This window comes from Monodon monoceros, unplaced genomic scaffold, assembly GCF_005190385.1.
Source record: "Monodon monoceros isolate NGI ecotype Baffin Bay Population unplaced genomic scaffold, NGI_Narwhal_1 Super_Scaffold_16, whole genome shotgun sequence".
In the NCBI taxonomy this organism is placed as follows: domain Eukaryota; kingdom Metazoa; phylum Chordata; class Mammalia; order Artiodactyla; family Monodontidae; genus Monodon; species Monodon monoceros.
In genome coordinates, this window is record NW_021703772.1 from 2447561 (window position 1) to 2467681 (window position 20121).

Sequence of the window (20121 nt, forward strand, 5' to 3'; positions counted from 1 at the left end):
AGGCTCTAGAGCACAGGCTCAGTAGTTGTGGCACACGGGCATGTGGGATCTTCCCAGACCAGGGCTTGAACCAGTGTCTCCTGCATTGGCAGGCAGATTCTTAACCACTGCACCACCAGGGAAGTCCAACTGATTCTTGATAATATTGACTCTTTCTATCCATGAATGTGGAATATCTCTCCATTTATTCAGTTCTTTGAATTCCTTTATCAGACTTTTGTAGTTTCCCTCCTATAGATCTCACACATATTTTGTTAAGTTTATACCTAAGTATTGCACTTGGAGGGTGGGGAGTGCTAATGTAAGTGATATTGTGTTTTTAATTTCAAATTCCACTTGTTCACCACTGGTCTATAGGAAACAATTAGCTTAACTTTTGTATATTAATTTGCATCCTGTAACCTTGCTATAGTCACTTAGTTCTAGCAGTTTTGGTAAATTCTTTTGAATTTTCCACATTAACTATCATATCATCTGTGAACAAAGACAGTTTTATTTTTTCCTTTCCAACCTGTATACGTTTCATTTCCTTGTGAGTGAGTGTGTGTGTGTGTGTGTGTGTGTGTGTGTGTGTGTTATTGCTTCTGCTCGGACTTCCAGCACAATTTTTTTTTCTATTTTTATTTTTATCTATTTATTTTGGAACATCTTTATTGGAGTATAATTGCTTTACAGTGGCGTGTTAGTTTCTGCTTGGAAAACTTCCTGTTCCTCGCCGTGAAGTATGTTAGATGTAGGCTTTGTGTAGATATTCTTTACCAAGTTGAGGAAGTTCTCCTCTCTTCCTGGCTCACTGAGAGTTCTTGTCACGAATATGGGTCGGATTTCGTCAAATGCTTTTTCTGCATCTGTTGATAATGATCCTGTGACTTTAGGCTGTTGATGTGATGAGTTACATTAATCAGATTTGGGGTGTTTGTTGTTATTCAACCTTGTAATCAAATTTGCTTCTTTTTTTCCTGTTCATCTCTAATTCTTAATGATCAATATCTACCTGCAGTTCTATATTAGGACTTTACATTGGGGGGCTTTTAATCTTGATTTATCTCCTGGTAGTCTAGAGTAGGTTTAGGGTAACTCAGGAATGAGCTTTAGGGATGTATTGTCTGCACTTCTGCCTTCTTGCACTTTTTTAACAGTTGCTTTCACGCACAAAGGTTGCAATGCCCAGCCCTGAGCAGTTCCGATATTTGAGAGGCATTTATCTGCTCTCACAGACTGAGATGGGGGCAGGGTGTCATCAGGGTATCTAAACGCACTGCCGAACCTGGTGCGTTCTGTAGGTATTTTGTGGGTTGGTTGATCCAGACGTAGGACGTGCTATCCTGCACCTCCTTACTGGCCTTATGCCCTCTCCTTCTGAGCTTCATGCCTGCAGGAGGAGACCCCTGCCCTCTGAGGTCGGGGAGACACCACCTGCCAGCTCTCTTCTCTTCGTGAGACATGTTGTATGGTAGGAGGTGTTGTCTCCTTCACTGAAGTGGGAGGAGGGGATAAACATGGACAATAGGGTGGTGACTCACCTACTCTTCCGCTCACCCTGCTTGGAGCCCACAGGTGGGCTAGGGCGGTGGGGCTGAATCAGTCACGCACCCCGCCTTCTCCACTGGAATGTAACCCTCCACTGCAGAGGGCAGGGAATGCACCACCTAGGGCTGAGATTCTCGACCCTCCCCTCCTCTGTGATGGGCTTTATCAGCAGCTATTTCTGGACACGTCTAGCATTCACTGGTTTTCTCCTACTTTATTTTCTGGTCCTATTTATGGGGTGGGGTGGGGAGGCACACACTCACCGGTAACTTGGAAGCACTCCTGTTTGCTTTCTACTTAGAAACATTTGCAAGGTGGCCACAGAGGCCGGCTGTCATGGACTTTGCAGAAACATATTCTCTTCCCAGACTCGCCTCGAGCTGAAATAGTCTCGTCTGGCTCATCCCTCTCACACTTTTGTTAAGGAGACCAAACCTGAATTGCCAAGGAATCTTGCCCAAGGCGCCCTAAATTTTCAGACCAAAACTCAAACCACCTTTTCATGTTTCTTTTTCCTTTACGATACAACCTGCTCCGAACAATGTGAATTATTTCTGCCACTTAGGCATGGTATGGCATCTAAGAAAAAAACCTTCCTTCCTGAAGGGATTATGATTCCAAATGTTCGGAAATATGCAGCAAATTGGCATCTTCTGCACATAATGGTCACCTCCAGTATGCAGGCCAGGCTCATCCGGATATGTGAGTATGCGGCCCGCTGACCTCCTTTGCACAGCATCTGTCTGCCCCCTGTGGGCCTCCAGCCAAAGCCCTCCACCTCTGCTTTTTCTCAGACACACACATGGACCCCTGGAGGATGGAGGCGGGCAGCCCAGGCAAACATCAGACTAAAGATGCTTAATTTCTTTGTGCCAAAAAGAAAGGGAAAAAATTGCTTACTTAGAAAATTCAATCTATCTTACACATTAGATGTTTGATACTTTTAGCTCTTCTCTAGTTTTACTAAATTTTTAGCATGATTGAGCCAAACCCACACAGCTCAGCAATTTAAAATTGGAGCTATAAAAATGAGAGCCTTGGTTTTTCCACTTTTCCAGGAACTGGAGAGTTTCAAAGCCTCAGACAATAAGCCATATACTGTAAAAAAAAAAAAAAAAAATGTAGCTACGTGTACAAAGCAATTTGTAAATTAGATAATGTTTGGGAGTAGCAACTTTTCAGAAAATTTTGAGGCTAGTGGGAAAAAATTTTGTGTGTATGTGTTGGCGGTATGGATTTGGGAAGTTTTTCAAAATGAAAATAAATGTAACACTTAGAGGTCAAGAATGTCTTCATTGGTCTGAGAACACTAAAAGTTATACAATTGAATTTGCTTTTAAATGGTCATATCAGATATGTTTAGAAAATATAAACTCCTCCTCCAAAATATTTCTGGCCAATTTTAAAAAATAGTCTTGGGATAAAACTAAGTTTTAAGGGACCCCCTCCTAAAATATTCTTGACCTTCATGAGTCTAGCTGCATTTATCCCTAAGTATAGCTGCAAAGAATTATATTCTTCCCCAGCTCTAAAGGATAGCTGGCTTTCAGAGAAAGACAAATAGCATATGATATCACTTATACGTGGAATCTAAAATAAATGATACAAATGAACTTATTTGCAAAACAGCAATGGACTCACAGACATAGGAAACAAACTTATGGTTACCAAAGGGGAAACGGGGGGAGGTATAAATTAGGAATTTGGGATTAATAGATACTACTATGTATAAAATAGATAAATAACAAGGACCTACTGTATAGCACAGGGAACTATATTCAGTATCTTGTAATAACCTATAAAAGAAAAGAATCTAAAGAATAATATATATATATGTGTATGTATAACTGAATCACTTTGCTGTACACCTGAAACATTGTACATCAACTATACTCAATAAAAAAATAAAATTAAAAAAACAGAATAGCTGGCTTTCTGCATGTGCTGTGCCTTCTCCTGGGAATCCTGTCCCCTCGGCATGTCACCTACCCCACCGTTCCCATCCAGTGGCAGCCCCACCCCTTCAGGGGCCGGGTGAGGAGCCAGCCTGTGCGCTGACTACCCAAAGTTAGTCTCATGCTGCACTGAAATCACAACTCAGATGTCATCCTCCCCACTGAGCCTGGCCACCGGGAACACAGCGGTACACCTGCTTTGTCCACCTCCTTCCCCCAGGCGCAGCCAGGTTTGGACAGGGAGGTGGTTAAGGCTACGCTGAGTCCACGGAGGCGGAGAAACCAAGGAAGGGGAGGGGCAGAGGGAGAGGGAGAGGGAGGAAACTCCAACGGAAAAGGACCTGAGAAAGAGAAGAGGTTTGCATTCCCGAGGGAAGCACTGCTCCTCTATCTCAGGAAAAGTGTCCTTTCGCAGCATCTTACACTGAGAGCTCTCTGATCTCCTGACGCTCTTCTTCCGCCCAGGGCTGCCACATCCGTGCTGTTTCTCGCCCCAGACGTCTTGCACTGCCCGTTTCTCACCTGCTTCCTCTCCCCACCATTCTCATGGAGATGAGCACAATGCAGGCGATCACGTCTACGACCCACTGCGGCATTATTCACACAAGCCAAGACAGGAAACAAACTAATGGTCCATCGAGGGATAAATGGGTAAAGATGTGGTATGCCTATCCAGTGGAATACTATTCAGCCATTAAAAATGAAGGAAATCTCCTGCCATTTGCAACAGGGATGACCTTGAGGGCCTTATGCTAAGTGACATAAGTCAGACAAAGACAGATACCACACAATCTCTCTTATAAGTGGAATCTAAAAAACACCAAACTCATAGAAACAGAGAAGAGATTGGTGGCTACCAGAGGTGGGGAAGGTGGTCAAAAGGTACAAACTTCCAGTTATAAGATGAATAAGTCCTGGAGGTGTAAGGACAGCATGGTGACCATGGTTAATAGTACTGTTGTATGTATTTGAAGGTTACTTAGAGAATAGATCTTAGAAGTCTTCATCACAAGAAAAAGATTATAATTATGTGAGGTCATGGATGTTAGCTAAACTTATTGTGGTGATCATTTCACAATATTAACATATGTCGAATCATTATGTTATACATCTTTTTTTTTCTTTAAAGAAGATGTTGGGGGTGGGAGTTTATTAATTAGTTTATTTATTTTTGTTGTGTTGGGTCTTCATTTCTGTGTGAGGGCTTTCTCTAGTTGTGGCAAGCGGGGGCCACTCTTCATCACGGTGCGCAGGCCTCTCACTATCGTGGCCTCTCTTTTTGCGGAGCACAGGCCCCAGGCGCACAGGCTCAGTAGTTGTGGCTCACGGGCCTAGCTGCTCCACGACATGTGGGATCCTCCCAGACCAGGGCTCAAACCCATGTCCCCTGCATTAGCAGGCAGATTCTCAACCACTGCACCACCAGGGAAGCCCTATGTTATACATCTTAACCTAATACAATGCTATATGTCAATTATATCAATAAAATTAGGGGAAAAAAAGGCTTGAAAACTTAAGTGGAAAAAAAGAGAGTTAATGAAACTAGTACTTAGTCACAAGTGCTTCCCAATAATACAATGACTTCTGAATCAGTAAAAAAAAAAAAAAAAAAAAAAAATCCCACACACACACATACATATATCTTGGAGGCTTCTATAAGCCAGGCAATGAACTAAGTTTATTATTATGTATTACCTTATTTAACTCCTTAAACAACTCTATTGTGTAGATACTAGATACTATTACAGATGAAGCTCAGGGAGGTTAGTTACCTGTGTAAATCATCCCATTAACACTGGGCCCACCACCTCCATGTTATTCTGTATGACCCTGTCCCTCTAGCTAGGTTGCAAGAACCACACAGTATTCCAGTTTTATAGCCTCTAGAGGACCCAGCACTGGAATGAACATACAATAGGTGTCCAATAACTTGTTACAGAGGTCACTGGTGACCCCGGTGGACAGAAGGCAGAGTCGGTGGTCATGCTATCAGTGGTTATTTGGGCATCCTACAGGCAAACCGCCTCCTTGAAAATTAAATTGATGATAAATTTAAAACTCAAGATTATCAGTTTAATTTTGCACATTAGATTATGCAGATTAAGTCCTATCATAATAGAAATGTGTTATAAGTAAGTTATTTGGAAGCCCAAGAGAATGACTAATATCACTGGAGGAATAGTCAATATAAAAAAATTCCAGTACAGCCAAAGGACCTGCCTGCTCCCACAGGAGAGGTTTGGCCTCTTCTTGCTTGTTCAGACATACCAAATCATGTGCTCAACATGCAAGCTAAAAATCCATCTATAATTAGATCTGCCTAGAAATGAATAAAAGGCATTCCAAAAAAAGTTCTTCAACAATATAACAGTAAAATGGCCATATGTTTAACTTGGCTTCAAGTCGAAAAATATCACAATGTTATATGCTATTAATGTTGTAAATTTATATGGGCTTTTCAACTGATCCAAAAGTTGAAGAGAAGAAAGTAAGTTAAATAAAAAGGAGGTGAAAGCTCAAGATACATGGAAAGAAATACACAAAATATTTACTTTTAAAAACAATGTAGGTGACTCCACTGTCCATGTTGTAACTTTCCTGTTTACAAATATTGGACTGATTTTCACAAAGTCATTGGGTTTCTGATATATTTTAGGGCAAGTACAGACATCTGGTTAACAGAGCATCCAAGTACACATTCCTTCAATGTTTTTAGTCTCTCAGTCATTTGTTTTCTTCCTGCAAAACTAATTGATGGAGAGCCCCATGGAGTGGAGAACAAAAAGCTCCCCCACACATCCACAACATTATTTCTTTAATGAAATGCATAGAGCAATGGTCAGGGATTCTCTTCCACCGTCCTTTGATCGATTCCTCTACATCTATCTGTTATTTTAAATACCTAATTGTCTATAATAATAAAATAAATACATGTTTACTAAGGAAAATTTGGAAAATGACTAGTACTATGAAAATATCCAAAAGTTCCACTTCCAGGAATGATAGGATAGGTAATTCCTGCCAACACTTCAGCTGAGAAAAACTAGAAAAGTTGGACCAAAAACAAAAAAACAACAAAAAAAAAACTTTTGGAAGACATCGGACAGCTAACAAAGCAAAGAAACATTATAAGGCAAAGATCCAGGAAAATTTTTTAAAAAAACCTCAGAGAGTCCAGCTTTTCCCCAAGAGCCATGTCTCCATTCCAGAAATAAAAAAAAAAAATGGTGAGAAGCTGAGCAGCACTTTAGATTCACAGGAATAAGAGGAAAATTAAAGTCTGCCCAAGAGAGAGTTCTTGGGATATCTGAAGATTATAGAGCATGAGTGAACCAGAAATAGATCATTCTTGCAAGGACAGCACCCAGCTTCCTGTCAAATCCTGATCAGATTAAGGTCATCTGGGATTACCAATGCCTGTAGCCACCTTGTAGAAACAAATGTCAATTCCCTCTGTAGAAATATAATATCATCCCATAGCTCAATTATCTCTACAATTCTTCATACACCATATCTGGCACTCAGTGAAAAAATAATCAGCCTTATGAGAAGACAAGGGAAAAAAATCAAAACCAAGGAAAACAACAGACAAAAGAAACGAACCCAAAGGGGATTCAGATAATGGGCTAATCAGACATACACTTTAAGATAATGACCACTAGTATTTATATTTAAGTGAATAAAAGACAAGATGGAAAATTTTCACAAAGAACTTGAAATTTTCAAATGTGGAGATTGTAGAAGTGATAAAATACAATCAACACAAGAACACAATGGATGAATATAATGGATTAGACACAGCTGAAGAGAGAATTAGAGAATTTAAGAGCAGAAGAAAATATCCTAACTGAAATACAGAAAGGCAAAAGGAGGAAGAGAGAGAGAAGCATATAGCAGTTGGTAACAGATTTAAGATGTAACTGGTTCCTAGGGGGAAAAGAGAAAATGTGCCAGAACTTCAGTAAGTACAGGATGTACTGAATTGCACAAGATTTCTGTAAAGTTTGGAAACACAGACAAATGTAGACAATGTTTTCAAGAACATATTCAGCCTGCAAAAACAAAAGTATATTAGCTCCATTTCCAGACTTGAGGATACCCTGTAGACTTAAGACCATCAAAAAAAAAAAAAAAAACCCACAAAATAAAACAGTGGAGATACGAGTGAAAACTTGTATGTAAAACCTACATGCTTTGACAAGGCAGGAAATTTAGGAGGATAAAGAGAAAAATAGAGTAAGCTCATGAGTTGATTTATAGGTAATAAGTAGCAATGGATGAGGGTCAAAAGATATAATTAAGACTGACAAACCAAATAGTAGAAGCCTAAACAAATAAAGCAGGGGAGGACTAAGGACATTATATGAAGGGATATAATGTATAAATACAAACATTATAAATATTTAAATATAAAGCTACCCACAAAATTATACAAAAAGTACAAACCTTCCCAAATACCAAATAAATAACAAAATACAAAAAGGAAAAATAAAACAGACAGTATAGTAAAAGAACTCAATTAAATACATTTAATGGGGTAAATATACATTAAGTAATGTGACAGAGTTGGAGAGTTCAGAGTTTGGTCATAGCAATAAGTTAAAAGGACATAACACACTAATTGGAAGGAAAACATGTTAAGACTAACTCAAAAGGCCAAGTCCAATTCAATGCTGTATGTAAGAGACAGGCCTAAAATGAAGTGATTTAGAAAAGTTAGAAATGAAAGAGAACAAGCAAACAGACAGAAAGCAGGTGTTGTGCTCTTGATAGATGACAAGGTAGGATTTGGGGAAAAAAGCACTACATGAGACAAGAATGACAGTGTATAGTGCTGAAAGCTATAATTCAGGATGAAAATTAAATTTTAATATCTATGTTCCAAATGATGCAACAGTGCTGATAAACAGTCACTGTAGCAGAGGCAGGAGAAAGGGGTAGAAACAGCCCAGTAGCCAGTGGCATTAACCTGCTGTTCTCATAAAAAGATGGGTCTGGGGAGCAGCAGCAACAGATCAATGAGGAGGTAAAAAACCTGAACAGGGGCTTCCCTGGTGGCGCAGTGGTTGGGAGTCCGCCTGCCAATGCAGGGGACACGGGTTCGTGCCCCGGCCCGGGAAGATCCCACATGCTGCGGAGCGGCTGGGCCCTTGAGCCATGGCCGCTGAGCCTGTGCGTCCGGAGCCTGTGCTCCGCAACGGGAGAGGCCACAACAGTGAGAGGGCCGCATACCGCAAAAACAAACAAACAAACAAAAAACCTGAACAGAAGACCCAATAAGAACACTTAAAACCCTGACCTCAATGCCAGAGGAAGCATGTGCACACAAAACATTCTTGAAAATTAACTGTATTTCAGGCCACAAAGGGAAGCTCAGGAAATCCCAGGAAGTAGAGTTAATACAAACAATATTTTCTGTTCATAATGAAACAAAACTCAAAATTAATAACAAAAAGCCCCTTCTATCAGACAATTGGAAAAACCTGTCAGTTAAAAACTTTAGGGTGAAAAGGTAAAAGCAAATCTAAATTATAGAATTTCTTTTAAAAAAGATGATAATGGAAAAGCTACAGACAAATCAATAGGATAAAGTTAAAGCAATGATCAGAAGAAAGTTCGCAATGTAATGCCTAAATTGCTAAAAAATGAAACAATGAAAAGAAATAGGTTAAATATTCTACCCAGTAAACCAGAAAAAGAATGTAATCTAAAAGTAAGCAGAAAGAAGGAAATAATAAAGATAAAAGCTGAAATTAATTAGTTGGAAAAATAAAAAACAGTGGAACTAATAACTAAATTGAAATGCCAGTTATTTCAGAAAAAGAAAAACCACAAGTGAAACTAGTCATGAAAAGGGGGGAAACGCAAACACACAAAATAAGAAATGACAAGGGTGGAATAACTATTGAAATAAAAGAACTTTTTAAAACATGAAACTACTTTGCAAAACTCTGTACAGATACATTTGAAAGTATCAATGTATTGATAACTTCCTAGGAAATGTATGATTTATCAAAATTAACCCCTATAGAGATAGAAAGTTTAAATCAATCATTCCATAGAATGTTATCAAAGAACGAAACCCCGTAGAGCACCAGGCCTACCCAGATGGTTTCGCAGGGAATTCTACCAAACTTTCAAAGGCTGGATAATTCCCACTCTACTTAGATTGTTTCAGACACAGAAAAAGAAAAATAACATTAAAATGATTTTTATGAAATACAGTGTTGATACTCACCAATGAAGTATGTATGATCAGCCCCCAAATCGGGCAATCTGCTTAATGGACAAAGGCTGAATGTGCCCCTAGAGTCAGGCCCCAGCACCATGACAACCTGGCAGGGCGTTAAAGGTGGTATGCAATATAATGAGACCAAAAAAGTATTTAGAAGCTTAAGAAATAGAAAAGGAGTAATAAAACCATCTCTATTTATAGACAATGAGAATCTAACCTGGAAAACTCCAGGGCATCGATGATAAAACAAACACAAATAACAAAAGAAGATTCATCAATGTATCAGGCAAGAGTAATACACTTCTTACCCACAGACAACAATCAGAAAATACAATGTGAGAAAAGATTGCAATAATAATAAAAAAGATAAAATAACAGAAAAGATTAAAACATAAAAACACAAGAGATCACAATTAAAAAGATAAAATACTTAGGAAAATGTAACAAAAATGTTCAAAATCTATATGAGGGAAACTTAAAAATTCTCCTTAAAGACACAAAGTAGACTGGGAGCAAATGGAAAGATCAATTGTTCTTGAGATAAACACTAAGGACAAAAAGAACTGCCAAACCCTTAAGGTCTTTTCAGTCATTATACTGTTGCTGTCAGTATTGGTATGGCTATCAAAGAATCTAGATATGTATTATGAAATGAAACAAAGGCTTGGTATTGGTGGGCACTAGGATTTTCATCATGAAGAATTAAAAGGTCAGTTGGAAGATTAATAAGGACCTTATGGGTCTGAATTTAAGTTGGAACTATTGGGACTGAGCAGTATGTATTTTAGCCTAGCTCCCTCCTAGTCACCAGACTAAGGATGTCAGAACTTGCCCCACCAGGAATGAGCTGGACCTCCTGCGAGAAAAAAGGGACCACATCCCGAAGGAGGTGCAGAACTCGGCCACTATGAACCAGCGAGGTCAGCAGAGGACTTACAGGACCAGGTCCTGAGGGTGCTGGACCCAGGGTGTGGAACATGGATTGGCCAAGCTTGCTCATGTGGAGCGTTTTCCTTGAGCCAGTAGTTAGCATCCTGCTAGGTCCCAGGAGACGGTGCTAACATGAGGTTATGCTGGCTCTTGTGAGCTCGGAGAAAGTGATGACCTACACTAAATGAAGTAGAAATCTAGAACCACAGCAGCAGAGGATGGAAGAAGGGATAAAAAGACAGAGAAACAGGCATGCCAGAGGGCGTCTGCTACATGAGGCCAGAAATCCGCTAGGTGACCATGTTCTGTAGGAAGGTCCATAGGACATCACATTTGGCAAAGCAATTCAGGATGCAGTGATGAAAGGGTGTCAGCTTCATTGAGAAGCTCAGGGTAGCCTGGGGTGGATGGCAGGAGATGGCATCATAGAATGAGACTCAGAGAGCAAAGAGGAAAACAGGCGCGGAAAATGATAGAGGCGAGGTAGAGGCACCTAACCATCAAAGCCAAGCAGGGAAGAGGAATACCCAAATGTTGGGCGCTGTGTGGATTGACCTTGATACCTGGGACCTGAAGCACCTTCACCTGGGGTAAAGTGGGGGCTCATGGAGCCATGTAATAATAAAGGTAGTTCTGACCTCAGTACGGATCATGGGGGTCACTAGGTCCACTGTCATTGTCCTCATCCTCAATTGTATAATTGCAATGGACAGACTTGGCAATGGCCAGAAACCCACACAGGCTCGTTGGCCAGAGGATAATAGCTATCATAGTGTAGGTGAAGTAGGTCGAGACCTCTGAAATGTTCCCCCCTCCCAAGCCAAGACAGTCAGTCAAAAATAATATCACATCCCAGGGGCATGGATAGAAATTAGTGCCACTGTTAAATACCTAAAAGATCTATACTGGTGGCCCTCATCCTATCCCCACTGGATTCGTAGATCTGGGCCCTATATACAAGCCAGCATGCCCCAGAGGATGGCAACGAACTACCACAAACCCAAGCAAGTAGCAGCATCACCTGCAGCCTCTGGGTCAGAAGTGGGATCTCTACTAGAGCAGCTGGAGGTAGCTGGAACACAGTCTTTGACCTGGTGAGTGCATCCTTTCCCACCTCTCTCAGAAAGGAGGACCTGAGACAGTGTGCGTTCACGTGGATGGACAGCAGCATTGAAGCTTTTGCCCCTGGCTGGGTTAACTCTCCCATCCTCCATCATAACACAGCCCCAGGTGGCAGGATCATCTGGTCATTCTGCAGAACATCACAATGGTCTACTATCGCCCACAGACCCCCATCACCATCACTCGTTTGGGGCTTAAAGAATGTTGGATCTATTGACACGGATCCTGCATCACCTCACCTCAGACTCAGGAATCCATTTCACAGCGCAGGAGGTGTGAAAACAGGTGTGTGGTCAAGGGATGTACTGGTCCTATCACATGTTGCACCACCCAGGAGCTGCCAGCCTGAGCGAGTGACGCAACGGCCCATCGGAGGTTCAGCTGAGAGATTGGCTTGGCAACCTCCAGAATCCAGTGTGCATCCTAAATCACAACCATTATATGGAAGGGTGGAAGAGAGGGCGGAAAGGAAGGAGAGAGACTGGACAGGAGTGTAAATTCTTGAATGCAGGCTAGGGCACAGGGTTGTTCAATATCTCATTCGTCCAACCTTCCTGTAGACCTCAGAAAATTTTCAGAGTAAGACATTGAGAATCAAAAGCAATGAGAAAGCACCAAAATGATTAGATTGGCATTTTGGAGAGAAAGGTCTGGCTGCCAGTGGAGAGGGGGTCCGTCAGGGACCAGCGTGGTGGGTGACGGTTGTGATGACGGAGGAGAAGATGCATTCTGTACATATCTAGACCTAGAGGTAAGACACTAGGCCTTGTTGGTCCTTGCTGATCTGGAGACCAGAGTCAAGGCACAGCAGGGACATGATGCCTGGCACCACCCCTTCCTACCAGGTCCCCTGAAGACCCAGGCCACCTCAGCCTTAGTCCCAGCCATCGTGATTGCACTAAAGATCCCACAGTATCTGGCCTCAGAACTGGATGCTACCAATGCCTGTGACCCCGGCCCTGCCCCCTCCTGGTTTGCTGAATTTTCCCCGTGGCCAGCTGAGGGCTCAGATGCTCCAGTCTGAGTCCTCTGGGTTTGTCCCGTGTGACTGTTTAGGGGGAGGGTGTCAGCTGCCCGTGGGCACATGGAAGGCTAAACAACAGGCCAGATCATGGAGATCTTGAAGGTCGGGCTACCCATGTGGCCTCTGTCCTGACAGCAGTGGGAAGTTTCCAGAGTGTTTCAACAGAATGGAAGTTGCCAGGTGTTTCCTTGAAAGGTTATTTTGGAAGGAGGACCGTAGAAGCTGCTGGGCCCCCAGCGATGGGTGATGGGATGAGGTGGGCTGTGCAGGGTGACCAGAGAATGGGTGACAAATGGGGGTGCCACCCACGATGCAGGATGTGAAGGGCTCTGGGGGCAGTGAAGGGGGCAGGTGGGGGAAGAGAGGCAGGACTCACCCTCCAAGATGGAGAGGAGTTTTGTCAGAGAAGATGATGAGCTGGGGGTGAGCAGCCAGCCAGGAGGAGCCCTGGGGACCCGCAGGGAGAGTCACCAGCAGGTCGCTGGTCACCGAGTCTGGATCCCAGAGAAATGGTCAGGGCTAGAGGACCATCTCCCCTGGGCTGCTGCCTTCGATGGGGGAGCGGCCTCTGTCCGGACAGTCAATCCCCTCCACCCCTCCAACCAGCTTAGTCTTCCCTGGGCTGAGCTGCAGCTGGGGGCACATCTGTCTCCCCAGCTGCTTCTTTCCTGGGAGCTTTGCTCTCTTTTTTTCTCCCCTGAGCTGTTTTTCATGCAGACCCAGTGGAAGATTTTTTTTTTTTTTTTTTTTTGCTGAATTATTATGAATTTCTTTTCTTTTTATAGGAACAGGATCCAACGGAAACCAGACTTTGGAAAAAATGTATAGGAGGTCTGCTCCAACTCCCTCTCACCCTCCCCAGAAGCTAATTCTCCCAGTCCTTCCTGGCTGTGCACGGTTAGTCCCCGGGTTTCCCTCACCCCCAGCCCCACAGCCAAGCATAGCAGCACTTCACATACGATGAACCGTCGGTGGGCGCGCATCACTCAGCTAATCACCGTGAGCTGCTCTCATGGCTTTTTGTGAAATCATCCATCTTCCAAGAGTCCCTCTTTCTCCAGGGTCCCTGAGCCCATGATGATTCATGTCATTCTGGAAAAGGAGCAGGAAATGGACTTAGGGCACATAATTGCCAGGCGTGAGAGTCACCTGTTGCCCATGTGTTGCAATATTGCCAGTGTTGGTACAGCCAGCAGGGCTCCAGGACACTAATCCTCTGGACCCAGAAGCACATCCGGGTGAGTAAAGCAGGGACCACATGGTGAAAACGGCAGAGTGATGATAGGACTTCAATCCTGTCACTTTTCCCTGCGTCGTCCCCCACCCAGCTGCCCCAGTGTGGCTCACTTAAGATGCAGACACAGCTTAAGGTGCAGTATGAAGAGTTGAAGATGCTTGTAAAGCTTTAAAAAGTTTTCTCCTCTAGGACACATGTGCTGAAAACCCCCCGGGAGCCATGTTCACAGTTCAAGGGAAATGGCGGTGAGCCTGGGGACCGTCTGGGAAGGCATGTGGCGCACTTCCTCCTGCAGGGCCGGAGCAGTGGGACAGCCACAGGAGGGATGCTGCGTGGACCACAGGCTGGGGCGGCTCAGCAGGGGGCGTGGTCAGGGCGGGGCGTCCAACCTGACGGAGGAGAACATGTGGCCCCCCAGGGGGCTCTCTCCAGCGAGTTTCCCTTAGGTCATGGCCAGATGTACCCTGAGGCTGGATTCCTGTCAGGGCTTCATTGAGAAACATCCCTTGAGAGACAGTGGGGGGAGCAGGCCGGGGAGAAGAGAAGCCCTGAGGCTGCAGTTTCCGCAGGTGCAGCCCAGCCCAGTCCCAGCAGAGATCACCCTCCTTACAGCTTCCGTGTCAGGCTTGTCCCGCAAGGCAAGGGAGCTGGGACTTCGGCCCCTGCATGTGCAGCCATGGCAGCGTGGGGCATGTCAACCTCAGGCACTTTGGTCCCCAAAGTTCAAGGGCTTCTCCAAGAAGGAGAAGCAGGTGCCAGCAGGTGGAGGCAATGGCTACAGAGGGTCTGAGGGCATCTGTGCAGAACACGCTGTGTCTGCTGCATGAGTCTACATGCATACAGACAAGCACGTTCCATTTGTCTACGTGCATACATGAACATACCATGTGTCCCTACATGTCCACATACGTATGCCACGTGTCTGCACGTGCATGCTGCCTGCACCTACATGTGCAGTGCATGGTGGGTGTGTCTGCATGTACATATGCATGTTACACGTCTACATGTGCACCTGCTACATGTGTTTGCACATACATATATGTGTTTCATTGTCTTCATGCACACATATATGGTTTATGTGTCTGTGTACACATGCATGTTACATTGGTGCATGCACACTACGTGTACTGTATTGCATATGTCTCTGTGTACACATACAAGTTATTTGCGTTGCACATACATGCTACATGTGCCTGACATGTGGCAGAGCTGCACTCTGAGGGGAGGGAGACTGGGAGAGCAGGGCAGGCAGGTCCCCTGCCAGTTCTCCCAGCCTCACTGTTGGGGCAAGGCTAGCCCCTTCTTGGGTTGTGTCCACTATCCTGAGAGGGCTCCTCACTGCTGGGTTTCCTGATGCGCAGACCTCTGCCTGGGCCCTGGGTACCTTTGGCGTTACACCTGTTACCAAGCAGGATGGATGAGAAGCTGAGCCCTGCTCTCATCACAGCAATGACACAGCCATGCGGCCTCCCCACCCTGCTGCCAGGCTCAGGCCTGAGGGTGAGCCAGGTGACCCTGCCTCGACCACAGGGCCCCCAAGACAAAGGCCTGCTAGATTTGAGGTGCTGGGCAGAGGGGGACACTCAGCCTGCCCCCACAATCCAGGTCTGAGGGGCACATGTCAGGTCCGTGCAGCTCACCCAGCACACACCACATGTAACTGCATAAAGAACTTGTCTTTGGACGTGACCATGACGGTACAGATTCGTGGGAACATTTTATCCCCAGAAGGGTAGCCGTCGGCAGAAATACAAAGCTGCTGTTTGACCCTCGAGGACAAAAGTAAGCAATGCATGCACCCTATAAAGAGAGAGGAAAACAAAGGAACAGCAAAGAAGCAAAAGAAAAAGATCAAAACATGGAAAATGGAGAGCAAGACGACAGACACGGAACCAGCTGTGATAAGAATTACAATTGAAAATGTCTTAATTAACAGGCAGAGCCTCTCATATTGGGTGAAAAATAACATTCACCTCTCACAGGCACGAAATAGTCCTGAAATGCTGAAAGCAAGAGTAGGGACGGGCTGTGCTCTGTCGGACGCCAGCAGCATCATGAAGCACCAATGTGAAGTCAGATCCCAGGTGAAAAGCAGGAGGGGCAGCAGGCCTGATTGCTCCTTGGTCCAAACGCCGAAGGCAGCAGGGCAAGACATGTGGATCTCCAGCAGGGCGTACGAGGCAGACTTTGGATGTGGACGCGGTGCTTTTCTCCAGGAGACAGTCGAGACTGGGGGCGCCGTGAGTCCTGGAACAGTGATCCCCGCTTCTTGGGTGGACCACACCCTGAGAAGCCCACTTGCCAGTTTTCAAGGAGGAGACCCACCCAAGGCCCAGGAGGATGTCCTCAGGATGCTGACATGAACCTCAGAGTCAAGCTGAGGCCCTGTGGAGGGTTTTCTGGGACGGAAGTTGTGTAAGATTTCTAATTCACCCACACATTTGCAGCCCCCACCCCATGGGCTTTGGATGGTTGACTGCTGATGTGCAGGGAGACCAGCTGAAACACAGCATTACTGAAACCCCGCAACACCAGTGTTCACGGAGCCCTGGACCGGGCAGCAGGGCCACTTGGGAGAGAGAGCTGGAAGCAGTGGGGTCCGTTGGCTCCTGGGGGGCCCACATGGAGGTGGGGGTCGCTGGCTGAGCCAGAGCCTTAGGGAAAGCATAAACGTGGCTTTGAACTTTATGTAACTGACGTCCCCGAGGGATTCTCAGCCTCAGATGGCGGGCAGGGCACGATGACGGGGATGGAGCTGATCGGATCTGGATGGCCCAGGTGGAGGAGGCTGTGTTGGGAGGAGAAACTCAAGCTCGGGGGACAGCAGGGGAGCCCGTTCAGCTGGAACAGAAGTTACACACATCGGCCAGGAAAGAAAACAGAGCGACCCTCCAGCCAGGACCACCATGGGGTGGCAGGCGGTGGTGGAGCCCAGGGGATTATCAAAATGCTGAGAGAACTTTTGGAGTCAGAGGCAGAGAGAAAGAAGCTGTAAAAGGCAAGACTAATCGCGAGAAGTGATTATAAAGATACGTCCCCGGACTTGTAATATGCACACATTCACACTGCCTAACGCTTCACACTGTGCTCTGTGCCCACCTGTAACTCTGTGAGCTCTTCCTGGTCTTGATAAAGTACTGCAGCCCTGCAAGGAGTCCCCAGTGGGGGAGGCCGGGGGAGGGGTCCGTGGAACCTCTCTGTGCAATTTTCGCAACTCCTCGTAAGTCTATAATTAGTCCAAAATTATTTTTTTTTTAATTTACTAATTTAGGGGCTTCCCTGGTGGCACAGTGGCTGAGAGTCCGCCTGCTGATGTAGGGGACACGGGTTTGTGCCCCGGTCCGGGAAGATCCCACATGCTGCGGAGTGGCCGGGCCCGTGAGCCATGGCCGCTGAGCCTGCACGTCCGGAGCCTGTGCTCCGCAATGGGGGAGGCCACAACAGTGAGAGGCACGTGTACCGCAAAAAAAAAAAAAAAAAATTTACTAATTTAGCAAAGCATCTCATTTAACAATGCAAATGTGATTGTTAGGGCTCTATTAGTCATTTACACCCTGGTATGAGTTGATTTAAAGATGATTTCCTCTAAGCATCTGTTTGTCATTTGACCAGGATCAGACAGATGTGGAGGAATAGTCTCTCGGTGAAGCAGGTACCTTGGGGGCTGAGAAGTGAGGGTCATTCTCCTCCTCCGCCACTTCCATGCAGCCTGTGACCCTGGGCGGAAACCTCGTAGTGAGTCGCGTGCATCTCCCCAGGCCGTCTGGAAAACTGCACAAAACCACTCTTCCACAAACTTGGACTACAGGCGGCAAGATGTTACTCCCGCCGAACAACTGCTGCCCGGTCCACCCAGTCCTCGGCGAACGCGGGAAGGTCTCTAGTCTGGATTTCTTTGCCCGGAGGTGGGGCAGCTGTGGGGCCTCAGCCTCGTGACATTTCAGGGCCTGATGAGACAGACGGTTCTCTTTGGCCAGCCACAAAAAGAGGCTTGTCTTTAGATTTATTTCAAATGCATCTAATAGAAGAGTTAAGCAATTTTTATTTTCCAGCTTTAGAATAATCCTTAAAGTTCAAACTGTATTTGTCTGCATGCAGAATATATATTTTTGTGATCCACTGAACATCTAAGAAAAAAAGCCAGAGCTTCCCTGGTGGCGCAGTGGTTAAGAATCTGCCTGCCAATGCAGGGGACACGGGGTTCGAGCCCTGGCCTGGGAAGATCCCACAGGCCGCGGAGCAAGTAAGCCCATGCGCCACAGCTACTGAGCCTGCGCTCTAGAGCCCTCAAGCTGCAACTACTGAGCCCACGTGCCACAACTACTGAAGCCCGTGGGCCTGGAGCCCATGCTCCACAACAAGAGAAGCCACTGCAATGAGAAGCCCGCGCACCGCAATGAAGAGTAGCCCCTGCTCGCCACAACTAGAGAAAGCCCGCACACAGCAACAAAGACCCAACGCAGCCAAAAATAAATAAATAAATACATAAAAATTTTTAAAAAGGAAAAAAAGCCAATAGACAAAGTTCCAAATGTTTACCCTCCAAAAGGACAGACGCTCTACTGTGTGCTTCCGGGGGCCACTCACTTTCCAGCGGGGTGACTGTCGAAGGAGATGTGATGTCACAGGCTTGCTCTGCTGTGGTTACACACACGGCAACTTAGTAGAAATCAGTTTGTTTAAAGTCAGACCCAGTAAAGCAAGCACTTCGGCTAATGTGGACGTTCAGCTGGCTCGGCATGTGGAGGAGCTTGCGGGGCAGCTCCCGAGGGGCTGGTGACCCATGGACTCATCGCAAAATTGAGCCAAGACAAGTCCTCTCCAGGTGCTTTTCAGGTTCCAACAGACCACAGAGAAAGTGTAGCGTGTGTCCAAGAGGAGAAATATCCTTCTTCCTAGAATTCCGTTTCTGAGCTGCAGACCAACATTTTAATGTAAATACCTTGGACGGTAGGATTTATGAGCTCTGTAAAGTAGGAAAGGTCCGACCTCATCTGAGACATTGACAAGGGCTTTAAAAGCATCCTCCAGCCCGTCAAGGCAGACCCGCCAGAAGCCACTCCTGTGGTCAGCCTCCAAGGCGTCCCTGTCTTGGGGATTTCTCTCCGCAGCTACTGCTCTGACCCTAACACACTCGGGCCCCCTTGGGTGAGGACTTGACTGCCACGCTTGGAGGCTCCTTTGGGGGTGTGAGGTACTAAGTATTAGGGGTGTGACGGCGTGGGTTTGAGCAAGCACCTGGCCTTAAGCATCAGGGCGTTAGTATTTCTTAACCAGGATGTCTCGTAAAATGAAAAGCAGCCACAAATAAGCCATCCTGACAATGTCAGTGGGGAGTGGAGGGGACAGAATGTGTGTAGAGGATGGAAATGTGGGGTCAGGGAGATGGGGTGAGAGGTCACCAGCAGCTGAGACCCCTTCCCTTCTCCAGAAGCAAACACCACTTAACCCACCAGGGGAAGGAGGCTCTTCTAATAGAAAGAGAAGCCGGTGGCTTAGACACTGAAAAATTCACAATGTGGACGGACCTGTGAGAATTGGGGAGAAGTCAGCAGAGAGTTAAGGTGTAAAATAAGCTGCCCAAAACCTCTTGACAAATACAAATTAAAGAGGCACATGAGGGTCCAAGGGCCCCAAGACAGGGAGCAGAGGACTTTGGATGGAGCTCATGCCAAGTGCGGTGTGCTGTGTGCTGTGTGCAGAGCAGGGAGGGCTCAGCTCTTTGGCTGGGGGAAAGTGGCTTGGGGACAGGGTGAGTGGTGCTATGGCCAGGCCAACAGGGGGATCCCTCACCCCAGTTCTCTCTGCACAGACATATAACAGACTAACATACAGAGGCATCAAAAAGGTGCCTCCTCTGTCCTCAGGAAAGTGTGAGAGGAACCCCCTCTGACCACAACAAGAGCAGGGGAGCCTCGGCCCCTGGGCTCGCCCTCCAAAGAAATACATGCAGTTAGCTTTGCTACAAAGCGCTCCCAGATGAAACGCTGGAAACACAGCAAATAAAAGCAGTCAGGGCTGGAATTACCTTGAAAGCTGATGTTGGTGCTTCTGACTCTGCCCCCACCTCTGTCTCCCTCTCTGCCCC